Genomic DNA, 10,712 nt, shown 5'->3' with positions numbered 1-10,712 from the left:
CTCATATGTGGGATCCGAACTGGGGCCCTCTGGTGTCCCAAGCCAGTTCTTAACCATCGCGCCACTCGGCCGGCCCCCAAGCCAGTTCTTAACCATTGCACCACTCGGCCGGCCCAGTCGCTGTTTATTTTATTAATTGACCAGATTACAAAAATACCCATAGTGGATACCTTAGTTCATCCTCCTAATTAGCCTGTTGATCTGGTCTTTCCTGTTTCCAGCATCTCCAGCTTTTACAAAGTGGGTGGTCTTTTTCTTCATTCCACCTTGTGGAGAAGACAATTTGAAGGACCACAGAAAGTTGTTAATTTGAAGCATTTTCCAACAGTATAGATCTCATGAATCAGATCCTCCATGCAGATGATGCCATGCTTACCAAGAGATCAAGCAGTCAATGTATTATCTGTCAGGGCAATTCACTTTTTGTTGTTTTGCCATAACCATGCTTTTAGATCAGTTCATTTACTGATTTCATTCAGTTTTGGATACCCCCATGCAATGTATGTCTCCACAATCCTCAGCATGTTAATGGAAGCCTTGTTGAGCTTGACAAAGGTGCCAATGAAGATCTGGCGATGGTGAAGAAGCTGCAGCGCCTTTCGGACCTTTGGGGGGATCACACCATTGATGCCTCTGATCCTGATGACACATGCCAATTTGCGTTCCGCAGGTACATAGAATTTGCCAGCTTTTCTTGCTATCCTAGCCATTTGAATCACAGTCCTGTACATCTGCCTATATTATTTGTGATAGTGCTTCGCTTTTTCATAGATAAGCTTTCTTCTTGCCTTTCGAAGCATCTTTTGGGCAAACTTCTTTCTCAGACGCTTGATCTTCAGCTTTGTGAAATTTTTTCCCTTTGTCTTTTTTCTTTTTCTTTTTCTTTTTTTTTAGCTGAGCCATCCTGCCACCTGTTGGCAGCTCAGCGGCTGCTTAGCTCGGACCAGGACTCGAACCGCTTTTGCTCAGAGCTCAAACTCTTGAGCAAGCTCTTAACCAACTGAGCCACTCGGCCGGCCCATAGAGCTTGCACTCTTGAGTAAGCTAACCAACTGATCCACTCGGCCGGCCCTTCCTTCCCTTTTTCTTAAGGGTTTCTGGCACAGCAGGAACCTTCTTCTGCACCCTCCATGGTTCGGGCCAGAAAAAGAACAAGAAAATATCTTAACCAGTCTATCATTCAATAATGACTCAATATTTATTTATTTGTTTAAAGGTTTTATTGGGGAATTGAGGAGGGGGAACACTGTGTTTTTCCAGGATCATCAGCTCGAAGTCAAGTTGTTGTCCTTCGATCTTAGTTGTGGTGGGCGCAAGCTTAGCTCCAAGTCCAGTCACCGCTTCAATCTAGTTGCGGGAGGCACAGCCCACCATCCCATGTGGGAGTCGAACTGGAAACCTTGTTGCTAAGAGCCCACGCTCTACCCACTGAGCCATGCGGTCCATCGGCAGCTCCCGGTTCCTCAGCTCAGGTGCAGCTCACTGGCCCTTGTGGGAATCAAACCAGTGACCCTGTTGCTCAGAGCTCGCGCTCTTAACCAACAGCCACTCTGCCATCCCATAAAATATCTTGTACATTGTATCTGTTCTTGAGTTTTCTAATTATTTGTTACGTAAAATTTCTTGTACCATAATATGTTAAAAAATAAACGGTGGGCCAGCCGAGTGGTGCGTTGGTTAGGAGTTGGCTTGAGACACCAGCTCTGAGCAGCAGGGCCCCGGTTCGGATCCCACATGAGGGCCAGTGACACTGCGCCCTCTACAGCTAAGATGGTGAAAAACAGCTCGACCTGGAGCTGGGCTGCCGTGAGTTGCCGGCGACGGCGTAGGCTGCAGTGAGCGGCCGTGAGCGGCCTAGATGGCCAGCGAGCGACTGCCTCACCCTGGAAGAGCGCAATGATAATACCAACATGGGCCAGTGAAGCAATGTCCTCCACAACTAGACTGAAGAACCAAAGGACAGCAACTTGTCTGTTCCCCTTCCCTGATTCCCCAACGCTGTCCCCCTCCCCCAATTTCCCAATAAGATCTTAAAAAAAAAATTAAACGAAAGATGTTTTCTCTGAAAATTTGGGCCAAAAATGTGGATGTGCATTATACACAGCAAAATACTGTATTATGGCTAAGCAGTATTCCAATAAAAATATTTCATTTCTTCCTCATATAACCCTATGATATAGATATTTTTGTTGTTCCCTAATTACCGATGGAGACGGCCTAAGGAACTGGCCCCACAATAAACAAGATGGAATTGGGGTCTTTTCTGGATAGTTTTCATCCAAGTGGTAAGAAGTATATTTTGGAAGACAGATAACAAGTGTTGATGAGGATATGGAGAAATTGGAAGCCTCATATATTTCTAATGGGAATATAAAATGTGATTATTTTATTTCCTTTGGAAATAAATCCAGAAATGGGATTGATGGATCATAGGGGAGTTCTATTTTTAATTCTTTGAGGAACCTCCATACTGTTTTCCACAGTGGCTGCACCAATTTACATTCTCACCAACAGTGCATGAGGGTTCCTTTTTCTCCACATCCTCATCAACATTTATCTCTTTGTGATAATAGACACCCTAACAGGTGTAGGATTTTGATTTGCATTTCCCTGATGATTAATGATGTTGAGCACCTTTTCATGTACCTGTTGGCCATTTGTATATCTTCTTTGGAAAAATGTCTATTCAGGATCTTTGCATAGTTTTTAATTGGGTCATTTGGTTTTTTCGCTTTTGAGTTGTATGAGTTTCTTGTATATTTTAGGTATCATCGCCTTATCAAATACGTGGTTTGCAAATATTTTCTCTCCTTCCATAGATTGCCTTTTCATTTTGTTGATGGTTTTCTTTGTTATGCAGAAGCTTTTAAGTTTGACTTAGTCTCACTTACTAATTTGCTTTTGTTGACTTTGCTTTTGGTGTCAAATCCAAAGTATCATCACCAAGACCAATGTCAAGGTGTTTACACCCTATGGGTAACTTCTTCTAGGATTTTTATGGTTTCAGGTCTTACATTCAAGTCTTGAATCCACTTTGAGTTGATTTTGTGTGTGGTGTAAGATAGTGGCCTGACCCAGTTTCATTCTTTTGCATGTAGATATCCAGTTTTCCCAGCACCATTTATTGAAGAGATATCCTTTCCCCATTGTATATTCTTGACTCCTTTGTCATAAGTTAATTGATCATATAATACAAGGGTTTATTTCTGGGCTCTGTATTCTATTCCATGGATCTGTGTGTTTGTTTTTGTGCCAATACCACACTGTATGATTACTGTAGCTTTGTAATATAGTATTAAATTAAAAAGTGTGATGCCTCCAGCTGTGTCCTTATTTCTCAAGATTGCTTTGGCTATTTTGGGTCTTCTGTGGTTCTATATGAATTTTAGGATTATTTTTTCTATTTCTGAAAAATCGTGAAAAATTCCATGGGAATTTTGATAGAGATTGAACTGAACCTGTAAATCACTTTGGGTAGTATGGATATTTTAACAATATTCTTCCAATGAATGAACACATATCTTTTTATTTGTCACTATCTTTTTATCAATGCTTTATAATTTTCAGTATACAGATCTTTTACCACCTTGGTTAAATTTATTCCTAGGTATTTTATTTTTTTTGATGCTATTGTAAATGGGATTGTTTAAGTTTCTCTTTCTAATAGCTCATTGTTAATGTATAGAAATGCAACTGATTTTTGTATTTTGCAACTTTACTGAATTCATTGATCTAACAGTTTTTTGGTGGAGTCCTCAGGGTTTTCCACATATAATATGTCATCTCTGAACAGAATGTTATCTCTGAACACAGACATCTTTACTCCTTTTTTTCTGACTTGGATGTCTTTTATTGCTTTTTCTTGCCTAGTTTCTCTGACTTGCACTTGTAGTACTATATTACATAAAGTGGTGAGTGAGTATCATTGTCTTATTCCTCAACTTAGGGGAAAAGCTTTCAGCGTTTCAACTTTGAATATGAGGTTAGCTGTGGGCTTGTCAAACATGGAAGGCCTTTATTATGTTGCGATAACATTGCCATTTGTACCTGATTTGTTGCGAGTTTTTTATCATGAAAGAATGTTGGATTTTGTCATATGCTTTTTAAAAATCTATTGAGATGATCATGTGATTTTTAACATTTAATTTGTTAATGTGGTATATCATATTTAATGTTTTGTGTGTGTGGAAACATTGCTTCCCAGGAATAAATCCCACTTGATCATGGTGTATGATCTTTTCAATGTACTGCTAATATTTTGCTGAGGATTTTTGCATTTATGTTCATCAGGGATATTGACTTGTAATTTTATTTTCTTGTATTCGCCTTGTCTGGCTTTAGTATTAGGGTAATGCTGGCCTTATAAAATGAATTTGGAAGTGTTTCCTTCCTTCTGTTTTTGGAAGAGTTTGAGAAGGATTGGTTACAGGGTTGTCACTGGGGAGAACTGGACAGGTGATTGATGGGTGGGGGGCCAGTTTTCATTCTATGCTTTTGTGTAACATTTGGATGATGAGCCTTTCTGTTCCGTTACCTATTATAAACTATAAATTAGAAAAGAAAAATCTTCTAGCCATTCTGAAAAGAAGTTAATAATTTCTTCTTTTTACAAGTTTACTTAGGCCAAGGAAATAAAAATTAATAATGGCTCATAATTATCAAATCTTATATCTGTAGCATTATCAACATTTTGTTTGAATACTATTTTTCTCCTTTACGTTTTTTGTCTCTAGGTCTTTTTTATTATTATTATTATTTTTTTTATTGGGGAACAGTGTGCCCCTCCAGGACCCATCGGCTCCAAGTCAAGCAGTTGCCCCAATCTAGTTGTGGAGGGTGCAGCTCTGTGGCCCATGCGGGGATCGAACTGGCAACCTTGGCGTTATGAGCACTGTGCTCTAATCACCTGAGCTAACCGGCCGCTCCCATTTCTAAGTCTTTTTTTTTTTTTAATAGCTCAGCCATCCTGCCACCTGTTGGCAGCTCAGCGGCAGCTCAGCTCGGGCTGGGACTCAAAAACCGTTGTTGCTCAGAGCTCACACTCTTGAGCGAGCTCTTACCCAAGTGAGCCACTCAGCAGGCCCTCTAAGTCTTTTTAATGAAACATTTTATTTTGAGACAACTGTAGATTCACATGCAGTTGTAAGAAATAATACAGAAAGAGCCTGTGTAGCTTTTCCTCAGTTTCATCCCATTTTGCAAAACTATAGTATGTACAAGTAGACCATAATTATGTCACATTGCTACAGCCAAGGTACAGGACATTCCCAACATCACAAGGATCCCTCTGTTGCCCTTTGATAATCATACCCACTTCCCTCCCACCCTCACCACTCCTTAACACCTGTGAGTACAAGTGTTTAAAATGTATCAATGCATACATATTTAATGAAACAAGAATATTTTTAGATGTGTATTCCTATGATACAAGAAGTATAAGGGATTCTTTTCTTTTCCCTCCCTTAATATTAGTAAACTGGTTAGAAAGTCTAATTCTGCTTAATAAGGTGCTGTAAAGGCAAATGTCCATGATCTTCTAGACAAAGGCTAGTAGGGCTTACTGCTTCATTAAAAAAAACGAAAAAACCTTTTTATTTTGTAATAGTTTCAGATTTACAGAAAAGCTGTAAAGACTGTATAGACTTCCCTTATGCCTTTCATGCTAATGTTAACATCTTACATGACCACAATACATTTGTCAAAGCTAAGAGACAAATATTGGTACATTATTATTTACTAAACTCCAGACTATATTTGGAGTTCTCCTGTTTTTTTCACTAATGTCCTTTTTCTGTTCCACAGTCCAACCCAGGATACCACAGTGTATTTAATGATGGCATTTTTTAATTCTAAGAATTCATCCAGTGTGTGTTTGACAAAAAAATGATACAATTCTATTTCAGATCCTAAAATACTTGCATGTTAGGAAGATATCCAAAACAAGCCATTTAATAAATAATATTGGTTTAACAGTTTTCCAGGAAAATGTGCCCCAGTTCCCAGAGAAAATATTGAACCAATAAGCTGAGGGGCTATTAGGTATTTCAAAATTGCTTAGGGAATTATGTTCATATTGTTTTAATGGTTATTTGCTTGAAAGAAAATTAGAACTGGGATATTTTTAAAAAGAAAAGTTGAAGGTTCACAAAAACAAGTGCCATTGTTCTTCAGCTTATTCCCACTTTCTGGGTGGTAGAAATACAATATGATAATTATTTTTGTAGAAGTCTTCCTTCAAACTTATTCATTATTCATTTAATTCAACATTCTTTCATCAAATATTTGTTGACTGCCTGTAACCTGTGGGGAGGAAGAAACTTTCCTTTTCCCTCCTAGGTTCTTTTGGCTGGTCTAATGGTTAAATCTACATGAGACAGATTAACAAGAGAAAACAACCAAATTTAATTACATACATATATATATGGGAACCCCACATACATGAGTCAGAGACCCTGCATACATTAGAGATTTAGGGACAGAAAGTTAAAATGAAGTATATATGGCATTCTGAGCTCAGGATGAGGTAAGGTACCTTGGAGTTTCAGAGGGGAGGAAGGTCATTGCAGGAAGATAAGAGCAGATGTTCAGTAATTAGAAGTTTGCCCTGCCCTATTGGATAAGTCATAAAAAGTTATTTCTGGTGATAACTCTTATTTTATGGGCAAGACCCCTGGTTAAGATTTTTCAGTCAAAAGGTGGGGGTGGAAGTTTCTTTTGAGCTTTGAAGTCTTGGTTGCCTTTAGCTTAAAATAGTCCACATGCCATAGTGGAAAAACTTGGGGTAACTTGTTTTTAACCTCTACAATGCCAAGTACTGTTCTGAACCCTTGGGATTTATCAGTACATTGTGGATGTCCTGATTACGAAGGTTCTCAGTCTACACTCAAACCTCAGCGACTGTCTTTTTTTTTTTTTTAGCTGAGCCATCCTGCCACCAGTTGGCAGCTCAGCGGCTGCTCAGCTCGGGCCGGGCATCGAACCGCTGTTGCTCAGAGCTTAAACTCTTGAGCGAGCTCTTAACCAACTGAGCCACTCAGCTGGCCCTTCAGCGACTGTCTTAAATCACTATAGCTTCTATTGATCCTATTTGCCTCTGCAGACAGATGCATGTCACACTGAAATACTCAACATTCACTCTCCTCTAATGAGACTATACTTCTGACTGAATCCCCCTTTGCAAATAAGCACTGGTTTCCTCAGCTGCTATGAGAAGGGTTTTTATAGCTCACCCTGGCTTTTTTATAGGAGAGCACTTCCAGAGTGAGTATGACCTGGAAAGGAACTTCTTATATATATATATTTTTTTCTTTCTTGAATCCCACCATTAAATGTCTTCTAGGCTACAGCAATCTTAGTTAAAAACTGTCCTGTCCACCAGAACACCCCACAAATTATATTATTCCTTTATATGAAGTTCAAAATGGGCAAAACTGATCTATAATGATCAGGGGAGAGGGGCTGGAGATTGGTTCAATCCCTAGGGGGTCAATGATTTAATTAATCATGCCTATGTAATGAAGCCTCCATAAAAACCCAAAAGGAGAATTTGGGAGTCGGTGACCATATGGAGATGGGGGGAGAGGAGAGTCCCTGGAGAAGGCATGGAAGCTCCGCGCCCCTTCCCCATACCTTACCCCTACGTGTCTCTTCCATCTGTCTGTTCCTGAGTTGTATCCTTTTATAACACACCAGTGATCTAGTAAGTAAACTGTTTCTCTCAGTTCTGTGGCTGCTCTAGCAAATTAATCGAACATGAGGACATGGGACATGGGTTGAGTTTTCTTTTGTTTTAAGTTGCTCCTCAGCAGTGTGTAAATCAGGGGATGGAATTAGGTGGTTGAAAGATATTGCTTAAATCTACCTACCAGAAGATTTCAAGTTCCAGCCCCAAGTCAGCCAAAATGCTCAATTACTTTTTTTGTGAGAAAACCTTGTGGAAAGAGTGTCCAGGCCTGCTGAGTGGCTCAGTTGGTTAAGAGTTGGCTTAAGAGCACAAGCTCTGAGCAACAGAGCTGCTGGTTTGATTCCCACATGGGCCAGTGATGCTGCACCCGAGCTAAGCTGCCACTGAGCTGCCAACAGGTGGCAGGATGGCTCAGCTGGTGTAACAACAAAATTGCCTGTTCGATGGTGGGCTACGCCCACCCACGGCTGGGACTGAACTCAGCACCTTGAGCTGAGCTGCCGCCTGGATGGCTCAGTGGCTAGAGCGTGTGCTCTTAATAGCCAGGTTGCCGGTTTGACTCCCGCATGAAAAATAAAAAGAGTGTCCATTATACAAAGGTAATGTATTTATAGCAGTCCCAATGAACCGTTATCAGAAAACAAGCCAAAATTCTGAAGCTAAAATTGAAAAATAAGGGGGCGGCTGGGTAGCTCAGTTGGTTAGAGTGCGTGCTCTTAACAACAAGTTTGCCGGTTTAATTCCCACATGAGATAGTGGGCTGTGCCCTCTGCAACTAGATTGAAAACAGCAACTGGACTTGGAGCTGAGCTGCGCCCTCCACAACTAAGATGGAAGGACAATGACTTGACTTGGAGCTGATGGGTCCTGAAAAACACAGTTAACCAATAAAAATTTTTTTAAAAAATTTATTTTTTTAAGAAAATTTTTGAAAAATAAGCATGGGGGGGGGGGAAATGGGGGCCAGATGAGGGATAGCGCTCTTTTTATTTGACTCTGGTGCCAAAAACAGTAGTACAAAAATTTTTAGAGTTGAAAAAGAGAGTTAATGGTGTGAGGGTACTTCAGACTAAAGATAATCTTGATGACCAAGTCTATGATTAACTTCCAATGAAGATAGATGTAGAAGTCTCATAGGGAAAGAGCCCCAGTCCCACAGTACTATTGGCAAAATCAAATTGTTGTGACAAGAGCTTCATGCACACAGGAGCTCACATATATCACTAAGTAGGTGGTGTGTCAGGCGGACAAAATCCTAGTTCAGACACTTTTAACAGGCTGGTCTCGTCCAGTGGTTCTAATCCTTGACTGGAGGTTAGAATTACCTAGGGAGCTTTGTGAAAATATTGATTCCTGGGTCCTGTGATCCATAAATTCTGAGTCAGGCAGACTAGGGTGAAGTCTGAGCAAGAGCTAATCTTGTACAGCAGCACTGTGACTTAGAAGATTGGGGAGTAAATATCTGTCATCCATATTGGTTTATAAAGATAATAAAGGGAATAAAACAACAATCCATCCATCAACGGAAATTCCATAAGTCTAGCAATCTTAGGGGACCCAATCATCAAGTATCATGCTCCAGGCAAACATCCTTAAAGGCTAAATCAAGGACAAAGGTCATTTGCTCAAAGCTGAGGTATAACAACCTCATCAATTTTCTAGGGCAGAGGTGGGTAAGTTCCACTCCACTGCTGGAGATGAGACAGGGGGCTCCCTCAGAGGAGACCAAGAAACCAGAAATGAGATCAGCAGGTGCTTTTGTCAAAATACCCACTCATGAGAGTTACATCAAACTCAGCAGTATAAAAAAGCAGCTCACTGGAGAGCCGTAATCTCATACAGTTGTAAATTCACCTGCTGCCAATGCTTACCCAACTATCCTTCCGTAAACAGTCATAATCATTTTTAGCTTGCTTTTATGTATGTATGTATGTATGTATGTATTTATGACTTTTTAAAAAAAGATTTTTATTGGGGAATTGGGGAGGGGAACAGTGTTGGGAAATTGGGGAAGGGGAACATTGTGCTTTTCCAGGACCCATCAGCTCCAAGTCAAATTGTTGTCCTTCAGTCTAGTTGTGGAGGGAGCAGCTCAGCTCCAAGTTCAGTCACCGTTTTTAATCTAGTTGCGGGGGGCACAGCCCACCATCTCATGCGGGAGTCGAACCGGCCACCTTGTTGCACACTGAGCCATCTGGCCACTGCTGCCCGTTGGCAGCTCGCGACTGCTCAGCTCAAAGTGCTGTGTTCAATCTTAGTGGTGGGGGGTGGGCGCAGCCCACCATCCCACACAGGTGTCGAACCGGCAACCTTGCTACTAAGAGCATGCACTCTCACCATCTCTGGCAGCTTAGCTTGGGCGCAGCTCACTGGCCCATGTGGGAATCGAACCGGCGACCCTGTTGCTCAGAGCTCATGCTCTAACCAACTGAGCCACTCGGCCGGCTCTTAGCTTAGTTTTAGAATCATGGACTTCAGCCACAGTTTAGAATTTTAAACCTATTTGTGTGTGTGTGTGTGTGTGTGTGTGTGTAACAATTCAAAAGACCCTAAAAACCAGACACATTTGAAGTGGTGATAACATTTCAAGGTACACGTATACACACACTCACACCTACAATACATATTGCTTCATTTATTTCATTTCAGCTCCTTGGGAGAGAATGTAGAATTAATTTCCAATTGGGGAAATAAGGCATGTTCTATAAGAATTTTTATTGGGGCACACACTGATTCTGGGAAAAAGCAAAAATCTACGCAGACAGGGTCATCTTTCTTGTCCTATATTTCTCTATGGATGAAGATTCATAGACCCAACGGCACAAGTACATGCAATTTTTCTTTTACTGAGGTTTAAATTGACATAGAACATTATATTAATTTCTTTTTTTTTTTTAAGATTTTTATTGGGGAGTTGGGGGATGGGAACAGCGCTGGGGAATTGAGGGAAGGGGAACAGACAAGTTGCTGTCATTTTGTTCTTCAGTCTAGTTGTGGAGGACGTTGCTTCACTGGCCCAAGTTGGCAC

At 40.7% G+C, this 10,712-nt stretch overlaps 1 pseudogene; it reads right to left on the bottom strand.

Moving 5' to 3' along the window:
* Positions 1-171: 171 nt before the first annotated feature.
* Positions 172-6,922, bottom strand: LOC109374415 (60S ribosomal protein L7 pseudogene; annotated as a pseudogene).
* Between the last annotated feature and the right edge of the window lie 3,790 nt (positions 6,923-10,712).

The sequence above is a fragment of the Hipposideros armiger genome, unplaced genomic scaffold, assembly GCF_001890085.2.
Source record: "Hipposideros armiger isolate ML-2016 unplaced genomic scaffold, ASM189008v1 scaffold_821, whole genome shotgun sequence".
Classification (NCBI taxonomy): domain Eukaryota; kingdom Metazoa; phylum Chordata; class Mammalia; order Chiroptera; family Hipposideridae; genus Hipposideros; species Hipposideros armiger.
This window is presented reverse-complemented; position numbering and strand designations above follow the sequence as displayed.